The sequence below is a fragment of the Notolepis coatsorum genome (assembly GCF_963971535.1).
Source record: "Notolepis coatsorum genome assembly, chromosome: 2".
Taxonomy (NCBI): domain Eukaryota; kingdom Metazoa; phylum Chordata; class Actinopteri; order Aulopiformes; family Paralepididae; genus Notolepis; species Notolepis coatsorum.
Window position 1 is genome coordinate 99,368,874 of NC_140166.1, and position 21,610 is coordinate 99,390,483.

Consider the following 21,610-nt stretch of genomic DNA (forward strand, 5'->3'; position numbering starts at 1 on the left):
AACTGGGTTTGCATCCTGATGTGCAATATCCACAATACCCACCCACTACCGTCTGACACTGTGATTGTTATTTGTGTATTGCTATTCTGTATATTGTTGTTATTTTGTATATTGTACAGGACTGTAACATTGTCTTATTGTATAGCATTTAATGTTTCTGTATACGATTTAATGTTTCTCTTTTTTTTTTTTTTTTACGTTCTTTTTTTATCCCCCTTTCTTTTTCTGTTTTTCTCCCATCCCAATGTTAGTCGTTATGCCAATTCCCAATTCCCAATCCCCTACCTGGTCGTTGCGTGCTCTTCCCCCTACAGTCGGTCTGGGAGGGGGCGGAGACTATCACATGCTTCTTCCGACACATGTGTAGCCAATCCCCACTTCTTTTCACCTGGCAGCGCGGACTCTCACTGGGGGAGTGTAACGTGTGGAGGACACTACCTCCCCCAGGATCCGACCTCGCTGTGCAGGCGCCCCGACCGATCTGTAGGAGTCGCTGTTTTACAACGACCAGGACCCACCCTCGCCGGGTTTTCCCACCCTCTAACACTGCCAATTGTGTTAGCATGGACGGTCGGCCAACCCGGAAGCACCACAGCTGGATTCGATCCCACTGTCTCTGTGGTGGTGGGCAGACGCTTAGACCGCTGCGCCACCCGGCCACCTATGTTTCTCTTTTATTACTTGTGATTTTATTACTGCACCTTAAGCTTGAGTCCCAAATCTCGTTGTATGCAAATATAACATTTGACAATAAAGTACAATCTAATCTAATCTAATCTAGATCCTCCAGTGAAACAAGACTGTGCGTTAAACTAAAAGTAAAGTGTAATACTATTCTAAGTTCATGGTGATGATGTGATTAAGATGAGAGCTCTGTTCCCTGACTGTCTGTCGTTTCTCTTCCTAGGAGATTGTAAAGACATTAATAATGGTGCTTTGTCTCGTCTATAATATTAGCGTGACGCCAGACATCAATTTAAAGTCACTTAAAAATATATATATAATAAGAAGAAGAGGAAAAGGGGAACAGAGAGATTTTTGGAGAGATCAGAGAGCTGGTGAGACCCTATTAATCACCTCAGTCTCTAGAGCTATGAGATGGTATAAAGATGACCGCATTGGAACTATTTTTAGTTTCATATCATATCAGAGAGGAACCAGACTCCCTTGTGTGTCAAAATGGAGATGGATAGAAAATGGAAAGAAAAAAACAACATGGCTGTTGTATTAATCATCTGTGTTTCGTCTGCGATCAATAATACTTTTACTTTTGTTCAACAAGAACCATTTTGTGAAGTGAAATCCTTTCACTCCAGCGGCGGTCATGGCCGTGTGAGGCGTCAGCCAAACAATGACATCCTGCTCAGGAACCTTCATAAAGAGAATAAAGTGCCACCCGTGCGGTCCATCGGCGGACCGCAAATGACATCATGTCATAAATCAATATCTCCAGACTGTTTGACAAAAGTAACATATTTTTCGTCAAACGTATTCAAGTATAAACATCATAACCATGTCACAACAGCATTTATAATGTATATTATCATCAATATGTTAGTTTAACAATAGGTTAAAGTGTCATTAGATAGATTTTCATTTAGTTTTGGTCAGGTTTATTTCGCGAGAGGGGACCATTTTGGAAATTTTGAATCATGGGAATTGTAGTTTTTTGCTGCCATTTTGTGAAGGACATCGCTAGCTGTCGATCAGTGTTGGAATTTTTCAGAACTACACTTCCTGAAAGCCTCTATGGGGTTTCAAGCGTCATACTCCTGTATGAATTTCTTTTATATCTCTTATTATTCGGGATAATAAACCACAACACTTAACGTTGTTGCATTATTTTGAAGCACAGTTAGTTTATCTTCCCTATTTTTAGCATGCAGCAACAATTAGATTTGAAATTTGTTTCAAAACGGTTGCACCCTGGCGGCCGGGTAGCGCAGCGGACTAAGCGTCTGTCTACCACCGCAGAGACAGTGGGATCGAATCCAACTGCCAGCGGTACCTCCGGCTTGGTCGGTCATCCATACTGATACAATTGACAGTGTCAGTGGGTTGGAAAGCCAGTGGGGTGGGTCCTGGTCATTGTAAAACAGCGGCTCCTACAGGTCGGTCAGGGCGCCTGCACAGCGAGGGAGGGAACTGGGGAGGGTAGTGTGATCCTCCCATGCGTTACACCTCCCCAGTGAGAGTCCTCGCTGTCAGGTGAAAAGAAGCGGCTGGCTGTCTCCACATGTGTCGGAGGAAGCATGTGATAGATTTCAGGGCTCCCTAGACCGGCAAGAAAAATACAGAAAAAGGGAGGAGAAAAAAGTTGAAAAACGGTTGCACCCTGATAAAAATTCAAAAGTACAGTAGATTACAGTAGATTTCATTATCTGTTCTTATGCACGCCTGGTGATACTAAATCCAAATTGAACTCAGCCATTTGAAAGATAATATATGTATATATATATAAATGTGCGAATTGGCTATAATAAGGTAATTTATAAGCCTGCTATTCTATATTCTATAATAATATTTCAAATTGCATTGGTCCGGATGGGAGAATTCAGTACTGTATCTACAGAACCTTCTGTTTAATCATCTTCCCTTTATTAATTTCCTTAGATTTTTTGTACACATGATCTCAAGAGGTTCTTCATGTCTGGTCATTATTAGCATGGTGTTATTCTCTGTCAAAGATGCAAAGAAAAATCATAATTCATATTCTCCTTTGTTTCATCACAATTTAAGCAAGCCTAGTAATAGACACAATATTTCTGACACTGAAAATACATTCACTGAGGTCCATAGATGTCCCTAGATACCAAGAATATGCAAATGGACTTGTAGAAGTGGAGCAATATTCCATTTACCTAGGTATACATTTTATGCAGATTTTCACCTGGGGTGGAACAGGCTTTAGGTTAATTGTTAGTTCTAAGCAACAGGCAGGTGCACAGATAGGGCCCAGGGGGGCTTGAGCACCTGCTCTTTTGCCCACAGGGTCAAAAAGTGCCAATTTTCCCCGCTGGTGTTAATATATTACATTTATCCTTCTTTTTTATTGAAATTCTATCAAATATGAAGAAGGAAATCTATATTAGTATCCACGAAAAAACTACACTTTGTGAATTTAAAACATATAGTGTGTGATTATGGATGGTTTGGCAACACTGGGGTGTGAATAGTGTGTGTCAGTGGAGTGAGTGCCCTGTGTTTTGCTTGAGCCCCTGCCCCCCAAAATGTCTGTGCATGGCCTCTAATCTCGTCAAACGGTTTGATCAGGACTCTAATCATGGTCAAACGGTTTGAACGTGTCTCGAATCTGGTCAAACGGTTTTATTGTGCCTATAATTTGGTCAAAAGGTTTGATCAGGCCTCTAATCTGGTCAAACGGTTTGATCAGGCCTGATTAAACGCTTTGGTCCGTTAACTGTCTTTATACAACTTTTAAAAGTAGTCACTAGAAGTGGTAGCATGTCTCTCCACATGCACACAGCAGATTAAGGAGGTTTTACAGGCTCTGAAACTAGAACAAATAAGGGTCTCATTGAAAGGATCTTTAGCCTAATTTGAGAAAACGTGGAGACCCTTTATCACCCTGACAGATGCTGATACTTGAAGAGGAGAGATGTGGGCCCCCCTCCTTTTTATAATTATTTTAGATTTCATTTGTTTTTGATTGTTTGTTTGTACTGTAGGGGTCCTACTAATCACCATAAAGTACCACAAAGAACCACAAAGTACCCCAAAGTACCCCAAAGTATGCCCCAAAATACCACAAAGTACCCTAAAAATACCCCAAAGTACCACAAAATACCCCAAAGTGCCCCAAAATACCCCAAAGTGCCCCAAAATACCCCGAAATACCACAAAGTATCACAAAATCTGTGGCATATTTAGCAACAGAAATAAATATCAATGAGGACACAGTAGTTATTGGATCCGATTAGGAACGGGCAATTTTAAAGGCCATAGAGTCTTTGTTTCCTGAAGCTAGTCATATTTTGTGTTGAAAACATATTTGGGATAATGTTAAACGATTCTTCTAGGTCGGCTTGAGAATCATGTTGGCATTCGGGGTCACGCACTAGCTTGGTTTAAATCTTATTTAACTGATAGAACACACTGCATGGTCTATAATGATTTAACATCTGAGACCCTCCCAGTGCAATGTGGTGTCCCACAAGGATCTGTCCTGGGCCCTTTGCTATTTTCGATTTACATGCTACCCCTCGGTAATATCATACGCAAATTTGGCATAAACTTTCACTTTTACGCTGATGACACCCAATTATATTTACCTATTAAGCCAAATGATTCCTCCCAATTACAAAACCTTGAGGCCTGCTTGCTTGCCGTCAAAAAGTGGATGTCGCAAAACGTTCTACTCCTTAATGCAGATAAAACTGAGATGTAAATTGTTGGCCCCCCAAACCACAGAGGCCTGTTTCAGGACATCTCCCTCAACTTTGATACTTGTCATGTATCCCAGAGCTCCACCATAAAAAACCTCTGAGTCATTTTTGATTCCTCCCTCTCGTTTAATGCACATATAAAAAATTTCACCAAAATTGCCTTCTTCCATCTTCGTAATATCGCAAAAATTCGCCCCATTTTAACTCTGGCTGATGCTGAAACCCTGATTCATGCTTTTGTCTCATCACTTCTGGACTACTGTAATGCACTTTTTTCAGGCCTAACTAATTCAAGCATCAAAAATCTTCAACTCGTGCAAAATGCGGCTGCACGGATACTAACTAGAACAAAAAAGTTTGATCACATCACACCAGTTTTGTCCGCCCTACACTGGCTTCCTATTCAAGCCCGATCTGACTTTAAAGTGCTACTCCTCACCTACAAAATTTTAAATGGGCTTGCACCGCTCTATCTATCCGATCTCATCTCCCGATACTCGCCCGCTCGTGCTCTTTGCTCACAAAATGCGGGGCTTCTATCGATTCCTAGGGTTAAAAAGAAATCCGCCGGCCACAGAGCATTTGTCTACCGCGCTCCCTACCTGTGGAACAAATTACCTGCCGTCGTCAGGGGCGCCTGCTCTGTCGAAGCTTTTAAATCCCTGCAACCCATATTTTCTCTCTCTCCTTCAACCTACCCTGATCTCACCTGGTCGGGGACTGACCTTTAGATTAATCTGTCTAGTTTAGTTAGGATGTCTATTTTCTCCCATCTCTGCTTTTCCGCAGCACTACAAATATGGGAACTCTCTAACCTCTGTCCCACCCCACCCCCCACCCCTCCCCCCATCTCTCTGAGTGCCTGCTGTCCAAGGTGATGGATGTCTCGGGGTCTTGGCCAAGATTGCAGAGACTGCTCTACGTGCACCACCGAGGCCACGGATCAGCTCCTTACAGTCTTCTGTCCGTAGTCTATCAACGTGGTTTCATTACTGGGTTAAGTACTTCTATTCTATTCACATAATATGCTTACTTCATATATCTACTCTATTCACACATATGCTTACCACTTGTATCTATTGCTATGTCCGCCCACTACAATCACGCGAGCTGTCCCGTCTCCCTGTCTCCCTGTGAGTTGCTGTCCCGGAGTGTTGACCGAAGTGTCGGACGTCCCGCAATGAAGGCCGGGAGGATGCGACCCTCTCTGCGTGCCCTCCTGTCTCCCTGTCTCCGGCGGTCTCGTAGTGGTGACCGGAGTGCTGGACGTCCCGCGATGATGTCGGGGAGGTTGCGACCCTCTCTGCGCCGCCCCCCATCTCCGGCTGTCTCGGAGCGATGACCGGAGTGTTGAACGTCCCGTGATTAAGACGGGGAGGACGCGACCCTCTTTGCGTCGCCCCTATGCCTCAAATAGATTCGCTATCAGCTCTATCTTTAATCTCTCAAAATGTTCAGTTGCTATCGCTATCAGCTCTATCTTTAATTTTTCAAAATGTTCAGTTGCTATTGCATGCACTCATCTGTGTTTCACTACACACATGAGTGCATGCTTACCAACTGTTAGTCTGCAACACTACTATCACCGACATCTAAGAAGGAAGATCCCCCCTTGAATGGCCCTTCTAAGGTTTCTCTCCTCCACACTGCCTGTGGAGCATTTTTTCCCTATTGTTAGGTTTTAGTGAGTTTTTCCTTACCTTCGCGCGGGGTATGTCTGGGAGTGCTTGCATTCATTTATTTGCATTTAATTTAAATTTGTTGGACCTTATGGTGTTCTTGTTTTGTTCTTGACTTGTTGTTATGTTTCTTCTTGACTTGTTTAAAGAAGACGTGTCCGGCCCATGGGGACATTAACGTGTCTTGTCGGGCCTTACAAATACATTTTATTTGATTTGATTTGATTTGATTATCTAACACAAAAAGTGGGAATGGACGCAAAAAAGAGAGCAGTACTTGAGAATAAGCTGTTCCATAATGATAATTCTCTTACCTGCTGTAAAAATGTGTATGACTTTTGTGAAAAGGTACTTGAACTTGAAACATATATAGAAACAAATTGCCCAGAGTTCACTACATATTTCTCTAAGTTAATACCTACATTGAAAAAGAAAATAATGGAGACAAAGAACAGAAATAAATGGATTCCTGATAATTGGACAAATAATAATTGTTTCAATTCACACATGCACTCACAGAGCAATGGCAGCCAGATGCCTTGCAAGGTGCTAGCCTGCTCATTGGGAGCTGTTTGGGGTTCAGTGTCTTGCCCAAGGACACTTCGGCATGTGAAATGAAGGAGTTGGGATTCAACCACTGACCAAACCATTGATCTATGATCATTAGTTGACCTGCTCTACCTCTGAGCCAGTATTTTGTGGTACATTGAAGTATACTTTGGGGAACTTTGAGGTTCTTTGGGGTATTTTGTGATACTTTGTGGTATTTTGGGGTATACTTTGGGGTATTTTGGGGTATACGTTGGGGTATTTTGGTGTATTTTGGAGCACTTTGGGGTATTTTGTTGTACTTTGGGGTATTTTGTGGTATTTTTTGGGGTTCCGGATCTGCTGCCAGAACTATCACTGTCACAACTCGGGACTTGAGAACTAGAGACTCACATCACCGTACTGACTATCTTGTATTTTGCACTATAGAGACTGATATCACTCGACTCTCATCACTGGACTATCTTGTGTTTGTACATTTTTAATATTAAATTGAATTAAAATGTATTAAAAGGATAAATGGTTATGGTGATTAGTAGGACCCTACTGTAGTGTTATTTGTTCATTTGTGGGGGTTTTTGTGCTCAATGTTGTTTTCTTTTTTTTTCGTGTTTTAGGGATGTGGGTGGAGATCTTGGGTGGGGAGCTGTTTTTTTATGTGAATAAAAAAAAGGTGGTGGTCACTAGATGACATGTGAGGTTCAGTGAGAATCACACGAAGGGCCTATAGGAGAATCACATGAAGGGCCTATAGGAGAATCACATGAACAGCCTATAGGAGAATCACATGAACAGTCTATAGGAGAATCACATGAACAGTCTATAGGAGAATCACATGAACAGTCTATAGGAGAATCACATGAAGGGCCTATAGGAGAATCACATGAACAGTCTATAGGAGAATCACATGAAGGGCCTATAGGAGAATCACATGAAGGGCCTATAGGAGAATCACATGAACAGTCTATAGGAGAATCACATGAACAGTCTATAGGAGAATCACATGAACAGTCTATAGGAGAATCACATGAACAGTCTATAGGAGAATCACATGAACAGTCTATAGGAGAATCACATGCACAGCCTATAGGAGAATCACATGCACAGCCTATAGGAGAATCACATGAACAGTCTATAGGAGAATCACATGAACAGTCTATAGGAGAATCACATGAACAGTCTATAGGAGAATCACATGAAGGGCCTATAGGAGAATCACATGAACAGTCTATAGGAGAATCACATGAACAGTCTATAGGAGAATCACATGAACAGTCTATAGGAGAATCACATGAACAGTCTATAGGAGAATCACATGAACAGTCTATAGGAGAATCACATGAACAGTCTATAGGAGAATCACATGCACAGCCTATAGGAGAATCACATGAACAGTCTATAGGAGAATCACATGAACAGTCTATAGGAGAATCACATGAACAGTCTATAGGAGAATCACATGAAGGGCCTATAGGAGAATCACATGAAGGGCCTATATGATAATCACATGAACGGCCAATAGGAGAATCACATGAAGGGCCTATAGGAGAATCACATGAAGGGCCTATAGGAGAATCACATGAAGGGCCAATAGGAGAATCACATGAACAGCCTATAGGAGAATCACATGAAGGGCCTATAGGAGAATCACATGAAGGGCCTATAGGAGAATCACATGATTTCACTGTAATGTACATGTACCTTATATGTGACAAATAAAAACAAACTTGAAACTTCAAACTATGAGGAGTAGGAGGAAACATAAATGGTGGTCATATAATGTTACGTCTCACAATGCTAGGAGATCACAAAGTAACAGCACATTTCAATTATCAGATATAAATGTATATTATATGTGCATATAATATGCAATTAATCACAGTTAACTATGGACCATCGTGCAATTAATCACAATTAAGTTCCAATTGAGATTAAAGAAACAACTGGTCACCTCAATACGTTGGATTTTGAAGACATACCTCATAAAGGAAAGAGAAATGTATTTGATTAGATTAGATTAGCTTCAAATGTATTGTCATTATACTGTACACCGGATGACAATACAGTACAACAAAAATAAGTTTGGCATGTAAAAACAAATGTAACAGTAAAGTGCAACAGTAATATACAATGTACAGGTGATTAAACTGGGTATAATTAACCCATAGACCCTTTAAACTGTTTTCTTTCATTGTTTTGTCTGTCTGAGCGACAGTTGTGATTGGATCAAGAAATGAGAGTGGGGTTTGAGATACGTCCACATTGAAATCTAAATAAATTCACATGTTTTCACCTCCTTCGATTATGAATGAATTAATGAATGAATGGATGGTTTATTTCAAACAATATGAAATAACAATGAAAGAAATACAAAGATGATTTGCTGTAAAAGAAAAATAATAAAGTAAGATAAAATAATAAACAAAATGATGAAGGCTCTCTCTGAGGATCACATTCTAGAGACTCACTTTATTTCCTAATTCATAATAAAACACAAGATACTTGTGTCCTAATGATGAGAATAAATGTTCAATGAAGAAACATGCCTATTGCCTATAAATAGGCAATAATTTTATTTTCTTCTATTGCTAGGTTTTAAGTGAGTCGTTCCTTATCTTCATTGGAGAAAGTCTTGGATTTTATGGTGTTTTTTTGTTTTTGATCGATTGTGATGTTTCTTCTTGACTTGTACAAGAAGACTTGTACAGCCCATGGGGGCTATTCCATGTGATCTTGGGCTATACAAATACATTTGATTTGATTTGATTCAGATGATTTAATGAAGTGATTGATTAATAAATTCTGATTCAATTAATTCATCCTTAATTTATCAGAGATACACAAACAGCACTGAATTATGAATTTGTCTGCATTTGCATATCAATTCCGTTAAAAAAATATAGAGATATTGTCTGGTTACTTGTGTTTTCAATTCGTAAAGCCTATCAAATCTATTTATCAGACACACACACACACACACTTACATTAACATAAAAAAGCACACACACACACACATACACCCCTTCACACACACACATGCATGCACATGGACAAACACGCACACACACAGAGTGAGAGCAGGAAGTCAGGCGGACCAATGGTATCCAAGAACCCAAAGGCCATGGCGTCTACAGGTACAACTCATTCCTTACCAGCTGACGGAGATGGATCTCAGCAATCTATGGTGCTAGCGTTGCAGTAAGCTGCATCTAAATAATTCACCAGCACCAACCATTTTCAAATTGCTTTTATTTTGAACAGAATACAAAATAGACAATGAGAAAAATCATTCCCCAGCATGGAGAGATTTTTCAGTCAGAGAAATAGATGGAAACCATTGTACAGTAAATGTTTTTTTATACATCTCAGCGTAGGGTGTAATATGCTGTCGGCTGCTGTAGGAATTTCACAAAATGCAGCGTTGAATATATAGTATTTGAAAATTGCATCTTTATTGCAGTTGTTGTATATCTTTATATTTCAAAGAATGGAACAGCTGCTCTAAGACTAGTGTGTGTGTGTGTGTGTGTGTGTGTATGTGTGTGTGTGTGTGTGTGTGTGTGTGTGTGTGTGTGTGTGTGTGTGTGTGTGTGTGTGTGTGTGTGTGTGTGTGTGTGTGTGTGTGTGTGTGTGCGTGCGTGCGTGTGTGTAGTCGGTCCATAGCCAGCACTTCAAGTGCACATTTTACAAAGCAAGTTGCTTCTCAGACAACTCCTCTACTTAACTCACATCTATCTATCTCTCTCTCCCTCCCTCTCAGAGTTCTCTCCCTATCTCTCTCTCTCTCTCTCTCTCTCTCTCTCTCTCTCTCTCTCTCTCTCTCTCTCTCTCTCTCTCTCTCTCTCTCTCTCTCTCTCTCTCTCTCTCTCTCTCTCTCTCTCTCTCTCTCTCTCTCTCTCTCTCTCTCTCTCTCTCTCTCTGCAAGCCAAACAAACAGTTTGAATGGTTCCTCAGCCTCTTCTCTCTGTGTCTCAGTAGTGTCTTAGTAGTGTGTGTGCCTCAGCCTGCCCTGAGTGTGCTTGTCAAAAGGAGCCCTTCAGTCGCCTGGCAGTCGGCGTGTGTGATGTTCAAGGCCCGCCCCCGCCTCCCAGCCATCTACTCTCTCTATCTGTCAATCATGACGGGGTGAAAAACATAAAGCCTTTATTTCAAGATGGTGCCTGATCAATATCATCAATCCATCCACCCCCCTGCTCTCACCCCCCACGTGTTCACTTCATCTCTCTCTCTCTCTCTCTCTCTCTCTCTCTCTCTCTCTCTCTCTCTCTCTCTCTCTCTCTCTCGCTCTCTCTCTCACACACTTCTCCCCCTCTCTCTCTCTCCCTCTCCCTCTCCCTCTCTCCTCTCTCCTCTCTCTCTCACACACTTCTCCCCCCCCCCCTCTCTCTCTCTCTCTCTCTCTCTCTCTCTCTCTGGCTGCTGCAGCTGTATCCATTTCCTCCTGGCAAAAAGGGACTTTATGAATAAATGATACTGAATTGCTGAAGGTTCAGATACTAAATAATGAATTTCACCACCAAAAAACACAACAACTTCTCCGATCATAAAATCCCGCTCCCCTTCCATATTGATTGTGCTTGTGCAGCCAGATGCAGAGAGAGTAGCGCCCGTCCGTGTCAAGGTGTTTTCCTGGACGCTGTGCAGCTGGAAAATGTGTAAAAAACAGTATTGGGGGGGAGAAGTCAGTGGTTTTTAACCAGATATACCTGGTGATGGGAGAGAGGAACAGCCAGGGTGCCTGCAGAATGCCGTGGCTTAGCTTGTGCTTCTGAGCTGCCACAGCGAGAGTGGAGTGGGTCCAAGAGAGGCGGAGGAGAGAGGAGAGAGAGAGAAAAAAAATCACACAACTTTCCTTCACGGGACGTTTAAAGTAAGTGTGGTCATCTATTCTGTGCTCAGGCGAGGGGCGATGGTGTACATGCGCGCGCGTGTGTGTGTGTGTGTGTGTGTGTGTGTGTGTGTGTGTGTGTGTGTGTGTGTGTGTGTGTGTGTTGGAGCTGGCAGGCAGGACTGAGAGGGATAGTATTGGCTGATGAGGTCATGCGTGACATTTTTGGGGTTTAGAATTTGTTGAGGTGCATTACTGGGGCTGTGGAAATATTATAAGTGGTGGAATTATATTATGATTTGTTGTCTCGCTTGCCTAGAATTATGAATAGGACAAGACTGTGTGTGTGTGTGTGTGTGTGTGTGTGTGTGTGTGTGTGTGTGTGTGTGTGTGTGTGTGTGTGTGTGTGTGTGTGTGTGTGTGTGTGTGTGTGTGTGTGTGTGTGTGTGTGTGTGTGTGTGTGTGTGTGTGTGTGTGTGTGTGTGTGTGTGTGTGTGTGTGTGTGGGGTGCGGTTGTCATGTATCCCATTTCGCCCTTGACTAGTTTTTGTATGTTTTTGTACATCTAATGTCTTGTAGTATAAACATGTATGTTAGGTTCATGAGTCTTGATGGCGTGTGTGAGAGTGAAGGAGTGTGTGTGTGTGTGTGTGTGTGTGTGTGTGTGTGTGTGTGTGTGTGTGTGTGTGTGTGTGTGTGTGTGTGTGTGTGTGTGTGTGTGTGTGCGCGCGCGCGTGTGTGTGTGTGTGTGTGTGTGTTATGTATTTATGTGTGTGTGTGTGTGTGTGTGTGTGTGTGTGTGTGTGTGTGTGTGTGTGTGTGTGTGTGTGTGTGTGTGTGTGTGTGTGTGTGTGTGTGTGTGTGTTATGTATTTATTTATATGGAAGTGATGATGCAAGTTGAATATTAGTTTTAATATTTCATACCGTTTGCAGTCTGGTCTGCCCTTTTTAAAATATATAGGGTAGTTATTCTGCAATAAGAACTATATTTAACAGGCTACAATAAACAAAGACATTCTGATTTAAGACAGAGCTCCTGGTGAAGAAATATAGATATGGCTTGAGATCAGATTTAACAGCAGTGGAACAAGTTTAAAAATAATATAATATTTAAGTTGAATATAATCCATAAAAGGTGGATTTGGAGTTTTAGAGTTAGTGTGTTTGTTTTTGTTTTTAGATTATCATCAAGCTTTATGATGATAATGCTTTTTGAAAAAAAAACTTGGATGGACGTAAACAAATTTCAACAAAGCATTTAGTTGCTTTCTTTCTCTCTTTCTTTATTTTGTTCTTTCTTTATTAAAATCTTTTTTAGGGTTAGGGTAATTTCTTTCTTTTCTCTCTCTTTCTTTCTCTTTCTTTTTTTCTCTTTTTCTTTCTTTCTTTCTTTTGTTCTTTCTTTATCTCTTTCTTTTCTCTTTCTTTCTTCTTCTTTTCGTTCATTCTTTCTTTCTATCGTTTTGTCTCTCTTTTTTTCTTTCATTCTTTCTTTCTCTTTTTTTTCTCTCTTTCATTCTTTCTTTCTTTTTTTTCTTTCTGTCTTTCTGTCTTTCTTTCTTTATACGTTTTTTTAATCCATTTATTTGTTAATTAATTAATTTGTTTGTTTATTTATTTATATTTGCCAGCTCTATGTATTATTCAGTAATGCATGCATTCAGACACAGGAACATGTTATAGTGTCTGGACCTATGTGTACTAATGCAGAAAGTCATTGTGTTGTTGTGCCGAGGGATTAATAATTGATATCTCAATGAATATGCAAATGTGTGTATTGGTGAGAGCGATAGAGAGAGATAGAGAGAGAGAGAGAGAGAGAGAGAGAGAGAGAGAGAGAGAGAGAGAGAGAGAGAGAGAGAGAGAGAGAGAGAGAGAGAGAGAGATGACTGTGTTCCAAGTGCACAGTAGTAAACAATAGGTCCACCATCCAATTAAGAAGTATTACAATCATCACGTTGGGATTAGAACCATTTGAGGTTGTCTTGTGTCTTGGGTTCCTGTAGCCCTGTGCTGTTGTGTGTTCACGTAGCCTTTGAAGTAATTGTGTTCTATATTTCCCTGGATAGGGCGTTCATTTCACGGAGACAAGTTGTTACGATTGAACTCAATAGACGATAATTCTTAGAAGAGGGTGGGGATTTATTTAAATATGTTTTGTTTTTGTTCTATTAGTATGTAACAGATGGATATCGTATTCACAAATGCACAATTCATTTTAAACAGCGTCTCCGCGTGTCATCGTGAATACACAACCGTGCGACATGGAATTTGGAATATACAGGCACGTGTGGGAATGGTTTTCACACGTGCACACACACACACACACACACACACACACACACACACACACACACACGAATGTCATCTTCTATCGCTTTCCATGGTTAGCATTAGCCTCATAACCCAGAGAGAAGAGAGCCACAAGCAGGAGCCTAAAAACCTTTCAGGTTCTGACTCTCAGAGAAGAATTAAAATTTGATGTTAATCACGCAGGCTGGGAGCTGGAGATGACAGGTGTCTTCTACTCTACTTAGCCCTGTCTCTTCCTGTTCAGCGTCACCGCCGAGACTCAACCCCAAACCTACCCTTTTTACAGCCCGTCAGATGGAACATGCCAATCGGTCATTTTCATGTTTTAACACTATTTTCTTTTTTTTTCTTACCAAAGTGCATTCCTGCAACGCGTCCTACACAGGAGCCGTGAATTATTCAGCGGATTAGACAGAAACGGCTTCGAGGCGAGTCATGGATTGCGATGCTTTCGGACATGGAAAAGTAGACATGTATGTGTTGCAGACACGTCATCACACAGAGAAGGGAAGCGTTCTACTGTAACAGTGAATTCTATTCGAATGGTTGGATAACTTGTTGTGACAGGCCTCAAAATTGCTCTACATCCATTAGATTAGTTTCAAATGTATTTATGCAGCACAAGTACAGTACAACAAAAATAAGTTTGACATCCAACCAGAGTGCAAATGTGACAGTAAAGTGCAATAGTAATATACAATGTACAGGTGATTAAACAGGGTATACAATATATACATTTATTAAATTAGCAATGAAGAGCAGGGACGTGCACAGGACTTTAGAGGGGCAGGTGCTCAAAGGCTGAAAAGGGCACTATCCCTGTGTGTGTTGTAATAGAGCGCACGTAGCGCGCAAGCCCGATTTTTAAGGGCCCTTTTCGGGCGGGGGCCCCCTTTTTATGCTTTTTAGGGGGTTTTGGTGATCAAATATTGAATATTGAACTATAATAATCAGTGTAGGAGCTCACTTATCCTTGAAAGACACTTTTATCACTGACTTAAAAGGCCCATACATCTCCATAAATGTTCAGGGGGGAGGGAATAAGTGCTTACCCTACAGACCCCAAGAAGTGCTGTATATTCTGTATTGTTTAATATAAATGCATTTTTTATTCCAATCCCGATTTGTATTTGAAATTCCCAAATCCCATTGGACTTCACTTCTTCGTGTCCCTCAATGAGTGTAATACCAGCATTCAACTGTATGCGCCACAGCGGTTTCTATCATCTATCATCACCACATAAAATATATAGGTCCACGGAGAGGCATGCTGAGGAGGCTGTGCAAACTGCAATGGAATATGGGGCATCTCTCCCTCTTTACCTAATATTTTGATTATATCCTGACATTTTTCAGTTGGAAGGGCAGTCTATATGCATAACGGTAAAAAAAAATAATATATATATATATATATATATTTTTTTTTAATTCTAAAAGGGCACTTTTTTTACGAGGCTCAAAAAGGCAGGTGCTCAAGCTCTATGTGTGCACGTGCCTGATGAAGAGTAATAGTGCCAATCAATGTATGTAGTGTTGTAGTATTATTATGTACAGTGACACAGGTATAAAGACACTATGGTAGTAGGTCATACTGGCCAGTGGTATAACAAGTAAGGGCTTGTGTCCCTAGCGGACGTTTTTTTCAAGGCGGACCGATATGAAAAGCAAAAAAAAAAAGCTCAGAACGTTTTCCTGAGTCTCGCGACTGCCACGGCTCAGCCACTTGCTCGATGTTGATTGGTCGGTCGAAAAGAGTTAGCTTGATGAGCGGCGCTCCTCTCCAAACGTTGAACTAGTTTCAACTTTAGGCGCTGGGAGCGCTCCGCCCAAAAACGCTGCCGCCGAGAGCGCTAAAACGCGAGGCGCGGCGCTGGGAAAAGGAGTGTGCCTGTCGCGTCTGTAGCATAGAAATTAATGACAGAAAGGAGCTGACAACTCATAAAACGTCCACTGTGGACACAAGCCCTAAGAGTAGGAAAGGGATATTATGATAGTATCTAGATAGATATAGTATCTACAAATATGTAAAAAGTGGATGAATGCATTTCATATTTCTCTCTTTCGCTCTCATACACACAAATTGATACATAATGTTTGCTGCGTAATATTTAAAAAAAGAAAAAACACACAGTTGATTAGACTGTATGCTTTTGCGTTATGATATATCCTAAAACGTAAATGATATTCTATGAGTTTGCCAAAGATAGTTTTGGACGAATCAATTTCCAAAACAATGTTTTTTTATCTTATTAATGAATATAATATAGAAAACTATAAATATATTATATATATATATTACATGTTATAGGTGCTATAGATAACATTTAGCCACTAGATGTCTCACTAGAGTGTTATTTATCCAACCAGGTGCATTCTGTGCAGACAGTACCTGGGGAAATGGGAAGTAGGGAGGGGATACATGCACGCAACATGTAAACAACAACATTCATTTTGGACCCGCCAAAATGTTTTAAATGATAAATTCTATCATTTCTTTGGGGGAAAACAATACTTTTATTCTGCACCTTTCTAAAAGCTCTGTGGGTGTATTCTTTTCTTTAAATGAATGAAAATGAACATACAATGTTATCTATAGCACCTTTAATATCATGGGGTTATCATTGTAACATTTTCAGAGCCTGACATGAAGTCTGTCCTTATCAAACATATCAAATCTAGCCTGTCCAGCTCAGCCCCTCTGATCCACGATGCCCTTTACATTATCTTCAGATTACGAGGTTCATTTAGCCGACCTGCATCCCCCTCTCCACACCCTCTGCCTCCTCACATGGCCCCCCAGGGACCCGGCTCTCAGGCTAGAGTCACAAGGTTGAGTCGGTCATTATGGAGCCCTTGACTGAGGCCCTTGACTGAGGCCCTTGACTGAGGCTCACACAGGCTTACAGACTGCTTCCCTGGTGAACGCTGGAGTCATCTTGCAGAGACAGAGATTCCTTTTTATGTGGCCAATAGGGGAGGCTTTGTGTGTGTGTGTGTGTGTGTGTGTGTGTGTGTGTGTGTGTGTGTGTGTGTGTGTGTGTGTGTGTGTGTGTGTGTGTGTGTGTGTGTGTGTGTGTGTGTGTGTGTGTGTGTGTGTGTGTGTGTGTGTGTGTGTGTGTGTGTGTGTGTGTGTGTGCGTGTGTGTGTGCATGCGTGCGTGCGTGCGTGCGTGCGTGCGTGCGTGCGTGTGTGTATATGGTATAGTGATAGTATTGGGGTCTATGGTAGTATAATGGTAGTATTTGGGTGTATGGTAGTATGGTGGTAGTACCGTGTGAAAGATAACAGTGTTTCTAGGCTTTAATCATTTAATCCACTCGTCACCTGCTGCTCCGTGACTGGCCTCCGTGTTGTGTAATTTTTTCTTGGATATCTCATTAGGTGTCTCACACTGTATCAACCCTGTTAGTACATCCGTAGTCGGAAGAAACGACACTGGCAAACGTGGTACCTTTCTTGGAAAAACGTTGTTTATTCCATAAACAAAGCCTCTGTACCCGATGGAAAACAGTTTCTTTCTGTCCTTGAAAAGCCTTAGAAGGAACTAAATTCATTATTCTAACGATCTCTCTTCTGTCATTAGTCCAATGGTTCTGAGGCCTCGTCGTCAGCCAAAACCTCCCCCGTTAGCCGAAGCTAGCGATGACGTGGCATATTCCCTTCCTCCCCGCGAGGATCCTTTCAAAGTCTCTGATCAACGCGTCTGCTCGGCTCTGCGTCGTGTCTCAATCTAACTTACCCCGGAAGGAACTCACATCTCATAACGTTCTCCCCCTAGCAACGGGCCCCGCCCCCTTTTCTCGTTACTACGTGACACGCTACCATGGCAGCGGCTGGTCACCTTTAACACACTAAACGTCCTCTTCTATCGATGTCGAACTCTCCCCATACAGTAGCTCTGACCAAACCTCCCCCACCAGTGCATATCAGTTGTTGATATTACAAACCTGCCGACGACCTCGGAGCCCAGCCCATGGCACTGTGGCTTCCCAGTCTAACTTGAAAACACACACCACTATTAAATACTGTCCTCCTCATCTGAGATATAATAGCAGATGCTGTCATCTCCAGATATTTACATTATATACACATTGAAAAAGATAGATTCCTTCATGTGGTAGCATAGTGGTAGTAGTTCAAGTTTCTTTAATAGTTGTCATACAGAAGTACAGAATACTTTTGTACAAAATGCTTCTTACTGTTGCGCTCCAGAGACTGTGCAAGACAAGATAAGTATGAAAATAAAATAACATAGTAAAATTAGAAGTAAAAAAAAAGGTCACAGTGTTCAGTTTAGACATATGTACAATGTTCGATGCAGTATAATGGTATTATAGTGGTAGTATAATGGTACAGTAGTATAATGGTAGTATAGTGGTAGTATAGTGGCAGTGTAGTGATAGTATTGATGTTTATGGCAGTATAATGGTATTGAGGTGTATGGTAGTATAATGGTAGTATTGAGGTGCATGGTAGTATAGTGGTAGTATAGTGATAGTATAGTGATAGTATTCCGGTGTATGGTAATATAATGGTAGTATTGAGGTGCCTGGTGGTAGTATTGAGGTGTATGGTAGTATAGTGGTAGTATTGAGTTGTATGATAGTATAGTGGTAGTATAGTGATAGTATTGAGGTGCATGGTAATATAGTGATTGTATAGTGATATTATAGTCAGGGCCGCCTGGGAGAAATGCGAGGCCCTGTGCGAGATTTAACGCGAGCCCCGCCCCCCCCCCCCCCCCCCCCCCCCCCAAAGGTAAAAAAAAAAAAATTATATATATATATATATATATATATATATATATATTTTTTTTTTTTTTATACAGTCAACATATTCTTAAATAATAGCGCTGCCCGAGGCGGGGCATGATACAGTCAACATATAGCAAAAGAGAGAGCGAGAGAGAGCTCCCATTCTACAGTCAATATACAGTGTACAGAGAGAGAGAGAGAGAGAGAGAGAGAGAGACACATTGGAAAGAAATTGAAATGCTATTTGGCCCTAAACAGAGAGTACACAGTGGCAGAATACCTGAGCACTGTGACTGAAGATCCTTGAGCACAGCCTAGCCATCGAGAAAGGCCGCCATAGGCAGACTGTGTGTGTTAGAAAGAGAGAGAGAGAGAGAGAGAGAGAACATGTGTGTTTGTCATGTGTGTGTGTGTTAGAGAGAGACTATAGCATGTATGAGAGATTCAAAAGGACAAAGATCAACACTTAAATCCAACAAGAAGAGGGTCAACAGAGAAACCAAAGCAGCAAGGAGCCAATGGCCGACATCAGCTAAATAGGCTAGCCAGGTACTGTGACACCAGGCCACGTGACACACAGCTTTGGCCAACGGCCCAACGCTACCCAAGCTACACAAACGACCATTCACACACAGCACATGTCGTATCTCCAAATGTTGTGAAGTAGCATATGTTTTGCCTGGAAAAAAACATCGTTATTAACAAAACATTCGGGAGGGGAAGGAAGGAAGAGTGGGGTAATGTCATGACATTTTCATTAATCTTACGTTACCTGCACGAGGCGCAGGGCGAAAGGCCGCAACACAGGTCTCCACGTTGACGAAAGGCCTCTCGCTGTCGGGACAAAGCTATGGCCAGACTACATCTTCTGTCAAAAGATGATGTCGTAGTCAGAGTGCCAGGGCCTGCTATTCTCAAGGCTAACTGATAGCATCAAACGAACGTTCCCAGCTGACGCTAAACAGCTAACTGGCTAACAGTTAGCTCAATCAGGCACCTGGCTGCATGTAGTAGCCGCATAGCTTGCTTCTGCGTTAGCTAACAGCTAACAAGCTATGCGGCTACTGTCTACATACAGTAGTATTAGCTAGTCGACCAGTTTGGCTCCAGATAGAGAGAGAGAAAGAGAGATGTCAGATCCACGGCGGGTATATAATCATAGGTTGACTCACGGTCACTCACCATAACGCAGTATCAACGTGGAAGGAGACTTTCTTGGCCCCACGGTGTAATTTCTTCTTCTTCTTCTTCTTCGAGTACTTTCCGGCAGACTAGACACCTTTCGGCGTATTGCTGCCTAACAGATTTATCTGCTCACAAGTTATCTTCTCCTTCTTTTGAAAAGACATCCACTCGCCTCGCCCCTCTGGATAGGTTAGCTAACGCTATTTAGCATTTAGCTAAGCTAGCTAATAGCCGACATCATGGCTCCGGCCATTTGTCCCGCTAGCGAGAGGCCTTTCGTCAACGTTCCTTGGTGACCGACAGACCGACTGATAATGATGATAATGACCGACCTCTTTCTTCGTCTTCGTCTTTGACTAAGCATAGTCAAAAGCTGCACGCTGAAAATGAAATAGTCAAACGCAGCTGACTCACGCTGGAAGCATCTCGACTCACGCGGCGCCGGCGGGCGTACTACTGTCTACACATGACGTAAGTAAAACCACTCCCTTCGTTGAAACCTGCCTGCTGCTGCAGAACCCCAGCTGAGCTCCAATAGTGAGTATGTCTGCAGGACCCAGGAACAAGTCAGACACATTCTACAAACGTGTCTAATGTGAAATATATAAGCATATAAGCAAAACTAGATTTTAGGTCTGTGATGAAAAAGGGCCTCGCGGGAAGGGGGGCCTCGCAAAAAAATTTTTTTTTTTTGCGAGGCCCCCCTCCCGCGAGGCCCTGTGCGACCGCACTGCTCGCACACCCCCTGAGGCGGCCCTGATTATAGTGATAGTATTGATGTGTATGGTAGTATAATGGTAGTATTGATGTGTATGGTACTATACTGGTAGTATAGTGGTAGTATTGGTGTATATGGTAGCATACTGGTAGTATAGTGGTAGTATAATGTTAGTATACTTACTTACTTACTTACTTATGCCAATCACTCCTTTTGGGGGAGCATAGGCCGTTGACAACAGTTTGCCAGGGTCCTCTGTCCTGTGCTTTGCTTTCCAGCTGTTTCCATGTCAGTCCGCTCTGTGTGATATCTGTCTCCAAGTCCCTGTGCCAGGTGTTCTTGGGCCGGCCTCTCTTACTTTTGCCTTGGGGGTTTCATCTAAGGGCCTGCCTGGTGGTGCTGGTGTTTGGTTTGCATAGTGTGTGGCCGATCCATCCTCACTTTCTTCTCTTGATTTGTTCTTCCACTGGTTGTTCGCCCGTTCTGAGGTCTCCTTTCTTAGGTATTTTGACCAAGTAGCCTTCTTTCCAATCTGTTGGCCCTTTCTCTTTCTCCCTGATCTTCTCAAACAGAGGGTGTAGCATCTCTACCGAGGTGTCTATGTCTGCCTTCAGTGCCTCTGCAGGGATGTTGTCTGATCCTGCTGCCTTACTATTCTTTAGTTGTGCAATGGCTTGTTGGATTTCCTGCTTGCTGTGCTTTCCACAGTTGATGACTATGTCAGTCTCTGCAGGTTGAATGTCCGGGGGGTTAGGTGGTGTCGGTCTATTTAGGAGTTCTTCAAAATACTCTGCCCATCCCTCTTGCTGTTGGTCCAGTCTTGTGATGGTCTTTCCTTCCTTGTCTTTGATTGGTCGTTCTGGTCTGCTGAACTTTCCGGACAGTTTCTTGGTGGCTTTTGCCTTGGTTGCCCTTGTTCGGCCGTTGTTAACTTCTGCCTTTTTCTGTCTCCTTTTCTTCTATGTTGTGTAGTGTTTCTGCTGATATCCACTCTTTATGGTGTCTCTTCTTTATTCCAATCACTTCCTTACATGTTGTTGTGAGAGTTTCGCTTATCCTTTCCCATTGGTCTTGCTGGTCTCCTTCTGTGAGACTGTGGTCTGGAGCACAGCCCAATTGCTGAATACACAGGAGAGGAGATAGGAGCGGTTTCAAGGGTGTTTAATGAAATGAGCA